The sequence below is a fragment of the Oratosquilla oratoria genome, chromosome 2, assembly GCF_046742065.1.
Source record: "Oratosquilla oratoria isolate Oo_2021 chromosome 2, ASM4674206v1, whole genome shotgun sequence".
In the NCBI taxonomy this organism is placed as follows: domain Eukaryota; kingdom Metazoa; phylum Arthropoda; class Malacostraca; order Stomatopoda; family Squillidae; genus Oratosquilla; species Oratosquilla oratoria.
Window position 1 is genome coordinate 73,097,151 of NC_134778.1, and position 15,000 is coordinate 73,112,150.

At 41.5% G+C, this 15,000-nt stretch overlaps 1 protein-coding gene across 1 annotated transcript in view; it reads right to left on the reverse strand.

Moving 5' to 3' along the window:
- The window catches only part of LOC143039914 (phospholipase A2-like), a 118,386-nt gene extending 103,943 nt beyond the window's left edge, over nucleotides 1–14,443 (reverse strand). The window contains exon 1 of the mRNA XM_076210279.1: nucleotides 13,921–14,443. The gene's annotated coding sequence lies outside the window, so the exon portion shown is untranslated. The remainder of the gene's footprint in view (nucleotides 1–13,920) is intronic.
- Between the last annotated feature and the right edge of the window lie 557 nt (nucleotides 14,444–15,000).

A 15,000-nucleotide genomic window follows, 5' to 3' on the forward strand; every position in this document is an offset into this window, starting at 1 on the left:
AGCTCCTTTATGAAAAATTTAGATCATACAATTATAAGGTTTAGACTTCGAGTAACTCGAATTAATTAACAAAAGACGAAAAATTTAAGTCAAGTTTAATTGGTAGAGCGACTAATTCGAACAAACATCTCAGTTGTTGTCATCACAATGATAGCTTAACAATGTCATAAAAATACGTTTTTGTCAATATATTAAGAGATTATTCTCTTCTATCAGTCCAAGACAATGCTTAGTATTAATTGCATATAACTTCTAGTATGATACTAGCGACATCTATTGAGCAAACTACAGAATTTGCGCGTTCGCCTGCGCGTCGACTACACGCTATCGGCGAGCTTTCTCGTCCTACCTGAATTGAATCATCTCTGGAATTGTGACGTCATTTGTTTTGAGGAATTCACGGCATCCCTAAACTCATTCTAAACAGTCTCCATCCGCCATAACGCAGTGGAATATTCATTTTATGCAGTTTCGTGAGTCTAAGTAGATTTAAATCAGCAAAAGGATTAAATCACGTTGTGATAGTGATCCTAAAGTTTATTCTTGTGTTCTCGTAAGCGCAAGTGTTACCCATTGATAAAGACAATCCAAAGTATGCGTACGTCAGGCATCGTATCAAGAGAGTGGTACTCAAGCATAAAACAGCCCTTGCCTGTAAGTATGGCTCTCCCTTTGATTTAGGTGTGGATAGAATTAGTGATATGTATCTATTTTAGGTATGCATTTATATATGTATGTATGTATGTATGTATGTATGTATGTATGTATGTATGTATGTATGTATGTATGTATGTGTGTATGTATGCATGCATGCATGTATGTATGTATGTATGTATGTATGTATGTATGTATGTATGTATGTATGTATGTATGTATGTATGTATGTATGTATGCATGTATGTATGAATGTAGGCATATATGTGCGTATGTATGTATTTATATATATATATATATATATATATATATATATATACGAGAGTATAATGTTCATATATTCTTTTGTATAAGCTGGTAATACATGCAAGGAACTTTACCATTTGATGTCATCATAAGCTCTGGGAGCTCTGTGAAAGTTTGAGGTAAGAGAGAGAAACACTGTGTAGGCTCCACAATAACGTTATTAGATCCAAACTACCCGAAACTTCAGAGGGAAGGATTAAGGAGCCTCGACTGAGTAGGAGGAGGTAGGAGGCGGTGGCCTACATGATCAGGGACGTGGCAGCGAGGAAATTCCTCAAAGTCCTCCGTGCTGCCTTCATCCACGTCCATGCAAAGATATATGCTCACAAGTGAGATCGAGTACACGTACATACGTGTACCTACACACACGAACACACAGACACACACACACACACACACACACACACACACACACACACACACACACACACACACACACACACACACACACACACACACACACACACACACACACACACACACACGCACACAGTCACACACACAAACTCCCACACACCCAGTCACACACATACACACACGCACGCACGCACAAACACACGCGCGCGCGCGCGCACACATAGTCACACACACGCGCGCGCGCGCCCGCGCACATACACATATAGTCACAAAAACAGTCACACACACACACACACACACACACACACACACACACACACACACACACACACACACACACACACACACACACATCCGCATGCACGCGCGCACGCACGTACGCACAAACACGTACGCGCGCACACACACACACACACACACACACACACACACACACACACACACACACACACACACATACGTGCACACACATACATACACACACACGCATACATACATACATACACACACACACACACACATACGTGAACACACACATACATACACACACACGCATACATACATACACACACACACACACGTACATAGACACATACACACACACACACACACACACACACACACACACACGTACACAAACACACACGCACATAGACACACACACACATACTGTGCATAGACGCGCTTTCTGACTCGCCCCTACAAAGGAGTAGGGTTAGGGTTAGTTCTGCCTTTAGGGGTGAGGGGCCAGCACGAATAGCCTTCATCCATCCATCCCTTTGTCCATCCATCCATCCATCCATCCATCCATCCATCCATCCATCGCTCCGTCCAACCATGTTCTGTTGAAGGCAACAGATTTACCAAAATTACAACGTTTACCAACAATTATCCCTAATGTCGTTTCCCGCTAGACCTCTTCTCTCCTCCAATTACCATTAGTTGTTCTTCTTCTCTTATTCCCTCCTTCCAAACTCACTCTCTCTCTCTCTCTCTCTCTCTCTCTCTCTTTTGCACAGGGTTTTCTAAGTCAGCTAAAGAGAATTGTGTGGCTTTTGCTGAATACGAGCTTGGCATCATCGTCTGAGTAACATCGCCTTTTATTAACCAGAATAAAATATCTAAATTCTAAAATGTGTTCTCAAACACAGAGGCTGTTCAAGATTTTTTTTTGGATATTTCGTTATTGGGTTTTGCTCCCAGTTGAATTAATCGTTTGGATTTAACCAGAACAAGATTTCTGGTGTGTGTCATGGTAACTAGGGGAATAGTCAAGATATGTGAGCAGCCATCATGGCTTTTGAACATCTCCTTTTGTAGGATTGTTATTGTTCAACGAAGTGAACAATTTCAATCCCTTTGATGATGAGGTAGGTTGTACATCATTGTATTTATCCTGTCTAGCTCTGTCTAGCGTTAGACGATTATATTCAGCTAAGATATAACCCTTTGATGGTGGAAAGAATTTGCATAATAGAACTGATCTTAATGTTGTTTGCATAAACTTTACCAAATGCTGCATAATTTCGTTAAAAATAGAATATTAGATTCGTTGATTTATACCTTATATAATGTACGAATAACTGAAACGTATTTCAAAATTGTTTATGGTATGATATAAACGAATGGAAAAGTTTAGTTTAGTTTGTAACCATGAAATTGCCCTCAAGCGTTTCATGCCACCGTCTGTCAAGTGAAACCAAGAAAATTGCCCCAACTTTTGTGCTCAAAATTTAAGAAACTTGCACATTCTTACGAGGCATTTGTCTCGCTCAGTTTCATTTTATTTCATCCTAGTTTATTTCGTATTATCTTGTTCTATTTATTTCAGCTTTTATTTTATCTTATTTCTAACTTTTTGTAATTCTGGATCTTTGTTGAGGCCATCAAATTCCGTTGAATAAAGAGAGCACTATTAAGACTGTACATTATGAACATGAGCGACTTTGGTCTATTTGCAAGAAATGTAATCTTGGACCCAATGTTCCCTCTATTTTTTGTTGTTGTGAGTCTGCGCAGAAGTTTGTTTATGCGCAAACTTTGCCTTCTCTGAAAAGTATGTACGCACCCATGGCGGCAAAGTCATATCGTTTGCAATGGAGGCGCTAGAATTAAAAGAGAAAAATCAAAACAAAACAATTATTGGTTTGACGGTTGGCAAGTTACCATATTTTTAGATAATTTATAAGTTGATGTTCGGGTGGAACTTCTTTATTGAATGAATTTTAATATCATTTGAAAACCTTGTGTGTGCACATTTTTTCTTTATGTGCGCTAGTTGTAAAACATATGCGCATGCGCACATACGCACAGCTTAGAGGGAACGTTGTTTGGGCTCCGTCGCTGCAGTTTCTGTTTGACCCGATGTCAGACGATTCTCTTCATGTGTTCAGGGTGACCAGATTTAGCATAACAGTGTTAAATCTAGAATGTTTTCCCTAGAAATAATACTACATTAATAAAAAGAACACATATATAACCGAAACAGAACGCATTAAGAGGAACAAAAGATTTAGCATTATTTTTGTTAATCTAGCATGATCTCAGCTGCTGTCTAGCTTACTTCCGTTTCAGAAGTCTGGTCACCCTGGTCACCTTACCAATAGAACTTGAGACTATCTCGGCTAATTCCTTTCCCATGATGGCTTCCTTGAAAGAATTCATTTCATTCAGAGCTAAAAGATTTCTTTCGATTGAAGGAACCTCGCCGCTCCTTTCATACGTACCGACTTTTCGCCGTGCGCCGTCCACGACACGACGTCGTGCCCTCAAGTAACAATGGGTGTTTATGGATACTTTCACACTTCACGACCACGTGTATAATGTCCATAGACACCCATGGTTATCTGAGAGCACGACGTCGTGTCGTAGACGGTGCACAGCGAAAAGTCGATGAGTTTGAAACGAGCCTAAATGAACGTCATTGGTATGGTTAATACAAGGAAGCTAGATGTCTATGGAGAGGACTAGTTATTTCAAACTAAATGACTAAAGGTGTGAAATTAAATAAAGAAATAAATACATAAGACGATAAAAATATAGGAAAGATATTATCAAAGCAGTTAATGACAGTATTAGAAGCTTACATTGTCTTCATTATCTGTCCTCTTTTTCTTCTTTTTTTTTTTTTTTTTGTAACTAAAACCGTATCTAGATCAAGTAAAACCCTTCAATTTACTGGAAGTACGAAAAGAGCTAACTTAAAAAGTACGATTGTGACCGCTAGAATTTAGCGGTTTCTGGATACACTTTTATAAACACTGACGTATCGACCTAGATTAATGATAGCTATAGCAGCGTGTTTTCAACCAACAATGATAACCAAATTGGCTAAATCACCTTAATTACCAAAAATAATTTATGACATAAGAGGATAACCATAATTATAATTAAATTATAATGAATGCAGGGTTGCCTGTCAGTTTTCAATTGATTTAGTGTTATTGAAGAAATTCTAATGTTGCAAAATAGAAGAAATTAATAATTGAGTTTTCACCTTCTAATGCAACAAGGGATTGAAGAGAGCAAGAATCAATTTACGTGCAATTGTTGCTGTCTGAATTTGCTTTGAAAAGAATTATTATCTATTCATTTAATTTATTCTTTTTATTTATTTACTTATTTATTTATTTGTTTATTCATTTATTCGTCTTTTTTTCGCATCCGACCTAGTTATGGACCAAAAGGTCTCCTGCCAGCATGCTCTTTGTCTGTAATCCTTTGTACGACAAAAGAAATGCTCTCAGCGTACAAGATGATTTAGATCAAATATCTTGTAAACATAACATGACGAAACAAATGCAAGCGAGCCAATAGCAAGCAAGCAAAGAGCGCCAATATCAAGCAGCAAGGCTGAGCACAGCTCTTTTCAAACTCTTTAATAGATATCAATAAAAAAGAGCCTTGTGTTAAATAACACGGAAATAAAATAATTTAACCATGAAAGTCTGAAAAACTGAGAAGCCAATCTGTGTTCACATCTCATCAAACCTAATCAAAATAATTCCTTTTCTGATAAAAAAAAAAAAAAAAATATTCACGACATTGAAAATGAAAATTTGCCATCACTGAGTTTGTTCACAAAACCCAGCATTTTTATTCATATATATAAAATAAGAATGATCAAAAAGTACAACAGGATGGAATAAAAAGGAAGGAAAAAAGAGAAAGAAAAGGACATTCAATCAAATCAATAGCGTTCGAGTCTTGATATTTTATTTTTCCAACGGAGAAACCTTAACTCTGCTGGCTACAGGTCCGACTCAATTTGCCACTCTCTTCCTCTTCCTCCTCCTCCTCCTCCTCCTCCTCCTCCTCCTCCTCCTCCTCCTCCTCCTCCTCCTCCTCCTCCTCCTCTTCCTCCTCCTCCTCCTTACCTCCCTCCCCCTCCCCCTCCTCCTCCTCTTCCTCATCTTCCTCATCCTCCTCCTTACCGCCCTCCCCCTCCCCCTCTTCCACCTCCTCTTCATCTTGTTCCTCCTTTCTCCTCCTTCTACTCCTCTTCATATTCCTCCTCTTTTTCCTCTACTTTCTTCTCTTCATATTCCTCCTATTTTCCTCTTCTTTTCTCCTCCTCCTCCTCCTCTTCTTTATCATCCTCTTTTTCTCCTCTTCTTTCTCCTCCTTCTCCTTCAACTCCTCCTCCTCCCCCGTCTTCCCCCTTCTCCTCCTCCCCATCCTCCTCCCATCTTCTTCTAATTTTCCTTTCCACGTTACCCTTTTCAATTTTGCACCAACTGGGGAGGGGAGGGGGGAGGGGGGAGGGGACGTCACGGAAAATGAATGGAAGATGCTGATGTCAACCAGAACACTCCTCAAAGACAAAATGTACAACACAGCATTTTATTTCTTGAAATATCCCTGCACCTCCTCTTCCTCATCCTCATCTTCATCCTCATCCTCATCCTTTTCCTCCTCTTTCTCTTCCTCATTGATGTGCTCTTTTCCTCTCTTTTAAGTAGTATCTCTCTTTTCTCTCTTTCCACTCTTTCCCCTTGAAGCTCAGATGTGATGCCTTTCCCACTTAATTTCCTCTTTTCCCTTCCTGATGATCACCCCCCTTCCCCCAACATCTCCTTGTCCTTCTTCGTCTTATTCCGCTCTCCCTCCCTCTCCCTCTCTCTCCCTCCCTACCTCTCCCTATCTCTCTCTCCCCCTCTCCTTCTCTCCCTCTCTCCCTCTCACGCTCCCTCTCTCCCTCTCTCCTTCACTCTCTCCCTCACTCTCACTCTCTCCCTCACCCTCTCTCCCTCCCTCCCTCTCTCCCTCACACTCTCCCTCACTCTCCCTCTCTCCCTCCCCCTCTCTCCCTCCCTCCTTCTCCCTCTCTCCCTCCCCCTCTCTCCCTCCCTCCTTCTCCCTCTCTCCCTCCCTCTCTCCTTCCCTCCTTCTCCCTCTTCCTGCCCCTCTCTCCCCCTCTCTCTCCCTCTCTCTTCCCCTCCTCTTCCCCCTTTCTCCCCCTCTGTCCCCCTCTCTCTTCCCCTCTCTTTCCCTTTCTCTCCCTCTCCCTCCCTCTCCCTCTCTCCCTCTCTCTCCCTCTCTCTCCTTTCCCCTCTTCCTCTCTCTCCCTCTCTCTCCCTCTCTCTCCCTCTCTCTCTCTCTCTCTCTCTCCCTCTCTCTCTCTCTCTCTCTCTCTCTCTCTCTCTCTCTCTCTCTCTCTCTCTCTCTCTCTCTCTCTCTCTCTCTCTCTCTCTCTCTCTCTCCCTATCTCTCTCTCTCTCTTTCCCTCTACCCCCTCTCTTTCCCTCTACCCTCTCTCTCTCTCCCTCTCTCTCTCTCTCTCTCTCTCTCTCTCTCTCTCTCTCTCTCTCTCTCTCTCTCTCTCTCTCTCTCTCTCTCTCTCTCTCTCTCTCTCTCTCTCTCTCTCTCTCTCTCTCTCTCTCTCTCTCTCTCTCTCTCTCTCTCTCTCTCTCTCTCTCTCTCTCTCTCTCTCTCTCTCTCTCTCTCTCTCTCTCTCTCTCTCTCTCTCTCTCTCTCTCTCTCTCTCTCTCTCTCTCTCTCTCTCTCTCTCTCTCTCTCTCTCTCTCTCTCTCTCTCTCTCTCTCTCTCTCTCTCTCTCTCTCTCTCTCTCTCTCTCTCTCTCTCTCTCTCTCTCTCTCTCTCTCTCTCTCTCTCTCTCTCTCTCTCTCTCTCTCTCTCTCTCTCTCTCTCCTCCCTCCCTTCCTCCCTCCCTACCTCCCTTACTCTCTTTCTCTTTCTCCTTCTCAAATGAACGTTGTTCGTCCGTTCCCTCTTCTCCATCTCTAGATATGACGCATCGGTTACATTAAGCCATAAAGATTTTTTTTTCCTTTTCTTCGCAGTCGGCGCTCAGTATGCATGCCAAAGGAAGCCAAGATGAAATGTTGGAAGGAGACCAATGCCATCACGGAACTCTGACTTGGCTACGAAAAATAAGTATCGGGAATTTTTTTCTTTATTTTTGTATTTGAAAAGAAACTTTCGTGCAAAGGAATTCACACGAATGGGAACTTGTCTGATGATATTTGGAATGCAATGAAACTAATTAAAAACTACGACATATTAGCGTATGTCTTCAGCCTTTGTCTCATACATACGCAACTCAAGTGTGTTCGTTTCAGTAGAAACGACTTGGGTTGCAACTTTTCCTTTTTCGAATATCTAAATGTCAAATTACCTTTGCGTCATATACTGAGAAGATGAATGACGAACTGAGAGAAGGTAAAACGATACGAATATTAGACATATTGCTGAATTTTAGACTTAGGAAATTCTAGAATACTTTAGCGAAATCGTCTTGCTGCTTTCCGAAATCACAACATTTGACGAAACTCTAGAATGTGTGACGAAAGCTTTACGTGTTTTTATATCATTTCTTTCTTTCTTTTTTCTTTCTTATTTCTTTTTTCTTTCTTTTTTTCTTTTACACTACCACCAGGGAAGGGAAACTTGTTAGACAGAAACGTAGAAACAAGTGTACTTACCTCGTTCCCTCCCCATATCTACCATTTGACCCCAAATTTCTTTAGAACGTTGGACACGCTTGTATAGTCCCCCCGTCCCCCCTCCCCCTCCCCCCCACTCCCTCCCTGTGGTCGAAGTCTGACAACGCCACTGGCTGTCAGCGGTGTCAGGAGCTTGACAAAAAGTCCGACCTGCTGACGGATATGCAATTGGGTTCATTCCGATACGATGGATTTGGTTATTTTCACCAAACCAGTCCTTTGTTTTAAAGATTAGATACTAATTCCTAAGTTTTCTCTCTCTCTTTCCATCTCCCTATCTCTTTATCGCTCTATTTCTCTTTCTCTTTATCTCTCTCTTTCTCTTTCTCTCTCTTTCTCTTTCCCTCTCTTTCTCTCTTTCTATGTCTTTCTCTCTTTCTATGTATCTCTTTTTATCTATTTATCTCTTTTTATCTCTTTTATGTATTTTTATCTCTTTTTATCTCTTCTTATCTCTTATCTCTTCCTATCTCTTTTTATCTAATTTTATCTCATTTTATGTAATTTTATCTCATTAAATTTCATTTTATCTCATTTTATTTATTTTTATCTCTTTCTATCTCTATCTCTTTCTATCTCTATCTCTTTCTATATTTCCCTCTCTTTCTATCTTTCCCTCTCTCTCCCTCTCCCTCTCCCTCTCCCTCTCCCTCTCCCTCTCCCTTTCCCTCTCCCTCTCCCTTTCCCTTTCCCTCTCCCTCTCCCTCTCCCTTTCCCTTTCCCTTTCCCTTTCCCTCTCCCTCTCCCTCTCTCTCTCTCTCTCTCTCTCTCTCTCTCTCTCTCTCTCTCTCTCTCTCTCTCTCTCTCTCTCTCTCTCTCTCTCTCTCTCTCTCTCTCTCCTTCTCCCTCCTCCCTCCCTCCTTCTCCCTCTTTCTCCCTCTTTCTCCCTCCCTCCTTCTCCCTCCCTCTCCCTCCCTCTCCCTCTCCCTCTCCTTCCTCTTCCTCTTCCTCTCCCTCTTCCACTCCCTCTCTCTCTCTCTCTCTCTCTCTCTCTCTCTCTCTCTCTCTCTCTCTTTGTCTCTCTTTCTCCCACCCTCCCTTCCTCCCTCTCCCTCTCCCTCTCCCTCTCCCTCTCTCTCCCTCCCTCTGCCTCTACCTCTCCCTCTCCCTCTCCCTCTCTCTCCCTCCCTCTGCCTCTGCCTCTGCCTCTCCCTCTCCCTCTCCCTCTCCCTCTCTCTCTCTCTCTCTCTCTCTCTCTCTCTCTCTCTCTCTCTTTCTCTCTCTCTCTCTCTCCATCTTTCTTTTTCTTTTACTCTTTTTCTCTTTTTCTTTCTCTTATTCCTTTTCTTTTTCTTTCTCTTTATTTTTCTCTATTTCGCTTTTTCTTTCTCTTCCTCTTTTAAGAAAAAAAACTACGCTGCTATCATAACCACAGTTCATTTCACTGGAGACCAAGTGATGTAAATTAAAGAAATTAATATTAATCATTATTTGAAGTAAAGATTACTAATATCACTTGAGGCCTTCGAGGGGAGGGAGGAAGGGGGAGGAGGAGAAGCAGAAAGGAGGAGGGAGAGGAGGAGGAAAAGGAGGAAAAGGAGGAGGAGGAGGAAGAGGAGGAGAAGGAGGGGGAGGAGGAGAAGGGGGAGGAGGAGGAGGAGGAGGAGGAGGAGGAGGAGGAGGAGGAGGATATACCCCAGAGTTGGAATAATTGTCTAGTTTGACTTCAACCTGTCATAGGAAGGTGACCAAGCAACAGCTGAAAAAATGGCCTTACGAGGGCAAAGAAAAACAAGCACTATGCCAACCCGATAAGTGTCTAGCCACTGCACTCAGTCACTGCCGCAATTGTCAAAACCTAGCATCACTAATCTATGAAGATGATAGACGTTGTCTCAAGATTCAAGCGCTGAAACAATTGGTTGTTTTAAGAGCAGGCTGGATCATTTTATGGATAGGGATGGCAGGTGGCTATGGACATTGGACTGCCTAGTGTAGGCCTTATGGTTTCTTAGCGTCTCCTTCATTCTTATATTCTTAATCACTAAAAATCAAAATCCCCAGAGTGACTAGCAAAGGTTCACGGGACCTCCCATAGATCACTACAAGAAGAAACGTTAGACTATATTTTGTTTTTATTTTTCCTTTATTTATTCTTTTAAGTATGCATTTGTTTCTGTTACCAACTGATACAAGAAACAGAAGAAATGGGATCAGTCGGTTGTGAATTTTCGGGAAAAAAAAATAGTAGGAATTGATTTGTCAAGAGATCTTGTGGTCTGATCCAGAAACCGAACGCCAACCGGCCGGGGTTGCTGGAAGCGAGAATGTTGAAAGATTTTCTAGGCGTGCGGTGGGGAGATAATCCTCTCCAACGTCTGTCAAATAGGTACGCAACGTTGGTTCCGTCACAAATATATTACCGACGTGGCATAGTGTTCTTCCTGTTTTTCTGCCACTTTTCCTCTTGCAATCAACACTTATTCGATATCAAATTGTATATCCTCAGCTATATCATAAATCCAACTTATAATGTTGAAATTGTGACGTAGATTATACAATCGTTGTGCTATTTCAACGTGGGAGCAAACGTCAGTGTTTATAGTGTTCGATATTGTACGAACATCAACTCGTTCTGTATCGATTTAACGAACTGGAACGTCGAATCTACCTTTTGTCAATAAAGTCTGCATCCCATTGGTGCACGAGTCTAAGTGTATTCTCACGTAATACATGAGGCTCGTGCGCCACACTGTACGTGCACAACACTCCGCATTCATCCTGGAAAGCTGGAAGAACACTTGGTAATAATATTTGGTGATGTATGTTAAGACACCGAAAAGGAAACTCCTCAGAAATCGTGTGACAAAGAGATGCCATGAACAGTGTCCACAATGTTCTCACAGACGTGCATGTTGGACCATAGTTACCTTTTATTGGAATTACGTTAATTTTGTATTAGCAGGACTCTACGAGCCCTATATTTGTATTACAGTACCTTTATATGGACAAAAATACATGTATTTTTTTTCTACTGTGTATCCATTTGGATACAGTCTTCCGAAATCGCATTCTTTCCCTATGTCTACCAATCTAGGTTCCAGCGACAATGCTTTCTATGATTACGGGCAGTGTGCCACTCAATGTGCGCAACCATTGTCCAAGACGAGCCAACAATAAAACATTGAGCGCTTTCGTTCAAAAGCGCATTGGTCATAAGAAGACTTGGCTCAGTGCAAATGGATCAACAAATAACGAAGTACTTTTAATTAAGAGACGAGATCAACAGCGTTAGCAATGTTACTGTTATGAATAAAATAGATATGGGTAGATACCGTAGAACGCTACTTTACACACCTAATTCAGTTTTAGAATGGAAGTGAATAAATTATATTCTAAGAAGAAAATAAGTTTATGCAAAGATAAAATATAACAAAAATGAGCTTCGGAAAAAAAGCAGATTTGAAGCTCTGAGAAATAACGAGAACACCGAACTAATTGTAATTCACGCAATATCGTTAGGAAATTAGCGGAGGGGGTAGGAAGTACAAAGACCAATAGAGAAGACAATTACTCAAAAGCAACAAGCGAAATTATGAACAGAAGAGGGATTATGTAGATTAAAAACGTGAGGGAAGAAGTAATAAAAGATGGATTGGATGAACTTATCAATAAAAGACAGATATCAGACAAGAGAAAGATAATCACAGATAATGTAGATAAGACCATTCGGAAAGATAAAAGCATTAGATAGCACTAGCGTAGACTAGCATTAGGGAAGCATTAGTGTTTTATGAAAGATAGAAAAGGGAACATTTTCAAGTGCAGGGATATAGTACTAAAAATAATACAAGAAATTTACCAAAAGCTGCTTAGTCGTCAGTATTGTACCAGACGTTACAAATGAAAAGTAGTATTTACCCTAAAAACTATGAAACAAGAAAAAAACTTTTCGTGATGGTGACATATTGATACAGCTTTGTAAGACGCAAGATCAAAAGTTTGAATATAAATGTGAATGGTTTGAATATAAATGTGAAAATTAAGACGAAAGGAAAGGAAGAGGGCAAGTTGAGTAAGAGAGAAGACCAGAGAGAAAGATATTGTGGACGCGACATAGAGGCGGGAAGGAAACTGGGTAGGGCAAGTAGTCAGGAGAAATAACATGGGAAGTGGGTTACTAAATGGACGCAGAGAGATAAGCGTGGATTTTTTTTTTTTTTTTTTTTTTTTTTTTTTTTTTTTGAGGTTACTACCACTTCTATCCGTAAGGACAATGTCACTCCAAGAAAGTGAGGTCATAAACCTCGTTGACACGGGGCTAGTTTAGTAGCTACTAATGCTAGCTTCAAGTTAACTTACACGTCAAGTCAGTATTGACACTAAGATAGTTTGGAGGCAAGTTTACTAACTTTCCGTTGACATTGAGCAAGTAGAGGGGTAGTTTACAATTCGTTAGCACTAGCGGCTACTAAACTAGCCCCATGTCAACGAGGCTGTAGGGGAGGGAAAGGAGAGGCCCCAATATAACGAGGTCAACAGAACTGTGAGTAATTTTTTTTTTTTTTTTTTTTTTTTTTTTTTTTTTTTTTTTTTTTTTTTTTTTTTTTTTTTTTTTTTTTTTTTTTTTTTAAGGGGGAGATAAGTCGTCAATCATAAAATAATGAGGCGTGCCTCTGGTCTGTAAGGGTGTCACAGAATTCCCTATCATATTGATTGCAAAAAATGTATGCAGTTAACACTTCGCGTAAGTGAAGCATGAAAATGGGTGACCAAACAGGAAGTGGAATAAGAGAAATTTGCAGGAGTGACGTGGCAGAGGTTGTAACAGTCGTGCATCTCGTGGAAAAGTTTTTGAGAGGCCTTAGTTCAGCAGTGAACTCTGAATAACCGATTCATGTCGATGATGTAGATGTGTTTAGATAAGCTGTCCCGTTTCCGCCCCGTCCTGCTGCGCAAACCGAATTTGTCGTTGTTTTCGCCGTTTGCCATTTCCACCCTCGTGGTCTGTAAGGCTCGGCTCCCGGGTGTCACAGCTCGCGTTCCTCTGCGCCGGCCAAAAATAAACGCAATAATGACATTGATAATAACAACAGCACTAGCCTTTTTTGCATAATTCTATTGAATTTTCCATTTCTTCATCAAGCCTCATAACCAAGACTATTTTTACTATTCTATTTCATTCCTCACCCCTAATTTACAAAAAAGGTTGATTATCTTAGTATTTTTGCGTCACGTTGTCTTACTTCAAAAAACTGTTTTAAAAAAGCTTGGTTTCACTTTCTATTTCTGATATTATTTTGGAATTTGTCCTAAGAATGGATAATCAAGTCGAGCTGTATTATGCTTACTTTTGACGCAAATTAAGTTTGCGTCACGAATTTTCCTTTCGTCATCTCCATTTCCCTTATTTTTGTATGCTGTTAACATTAACTTTCTCTTTGCAAACCTTTATATATGTAATATCGACATCCTAGAAACTTGAAATGATATCATGGCTCTTTATCCACCACTGTCATCACAAAACATGCCTGACTGAAAAAATAAAGGCATCACGCGGGCTTACCTCACCCGTCCATACATCCATTCATTTATTCATTTATTCATTCATTCATTCATTCATTCACGTCCCCACATGAGTAATTCAGCTTCTTCAGAAGAGTTCGACCCAAGCTTCTCCAACTGCTCCAAGACTTACCTTTGAAGTTATGGTAACGTCTCTTCCGTCTTCCTTTAACTTTCTTTCTCCTTCTCTTTCTCGGTTTCCACTCTGTTATCTCTCGCTTATTTCGTATTTAGTTTTCTCTTTCTTCGTTTCAGATCACACTTTCCTCTGGTTGCAAAAGTAAATCACTCGTAAGTTCAAATTCACTTTCGTTTCCAAGACATCAACAACTTATGCGTTCCAGAATTTGTTCTCTTCCCTTGACTGTTCCCTCTGGCGTTTCCAGCACTTTTATATTTCCAATATTTGTTTATTAAACTTTTTTTACTTCCCTTTCCACACAACCTTCGCTTTCTGTATGATACCTACGCCTTTTTCTTCCCCTTTTCTTATACAGATCCTCTCATTAGCATTGCGTAGTTATGCTGTAGCGTTTATGATTCTTACTCAAGTGGTAATTGTTGTTAGTGTGGTGAGCGAGCAATTGGCCCGACACAGACTAAGAGAGCCGACGACGACACGAGCGCTCCCAACCGCGGCCTGCAGCCTTGTGAAGCCTCGGACCACATACACACACACAGACACACACTCACACCCTTCCACCTCCTCCTCCTTCCCTCGTCCTCTTCCCCTTCTTCTACTTCCTCCTCCACCTCCCCTCCGCCTCCCTCTCCGCCTCCTCCTCCTACTCTTCTTCCTCCTCCACCTCCGCCTCCGCCTCCTCATCCACTTTCTCCTTCACCTCCTCCTCCTCCACCTCCTCCTTCACTTCCTCCTCCTCCTCCACCTCCTCCTCCACCTCCTCCTCCACCTCCTCTTCCTCCTCCTCTTCCTCCTCCTCCTCCTCCTCCACCTCCTCCTTCACCTCCTCCTCCTCTACCACCTCCTCTTCCTCCTCCTCTTCCTCCTCCTCCTCCTCCTCCTACTCCTCCTACTCCTTCTCCTTCTCCTCTTTCTCCTCCTCCTGTTCCTCGTTCTCACCCTCATCCTCCTCATTCACTCACTCCTCTTCATCCTCATCCCCTCATGCTCCTCATCCTCCTCATCCTCTTCATCCTCCTCATCCTCCTCATTATTCTCATTCTCTTCCTCATCCTTCTCGTCCTCTTCCTC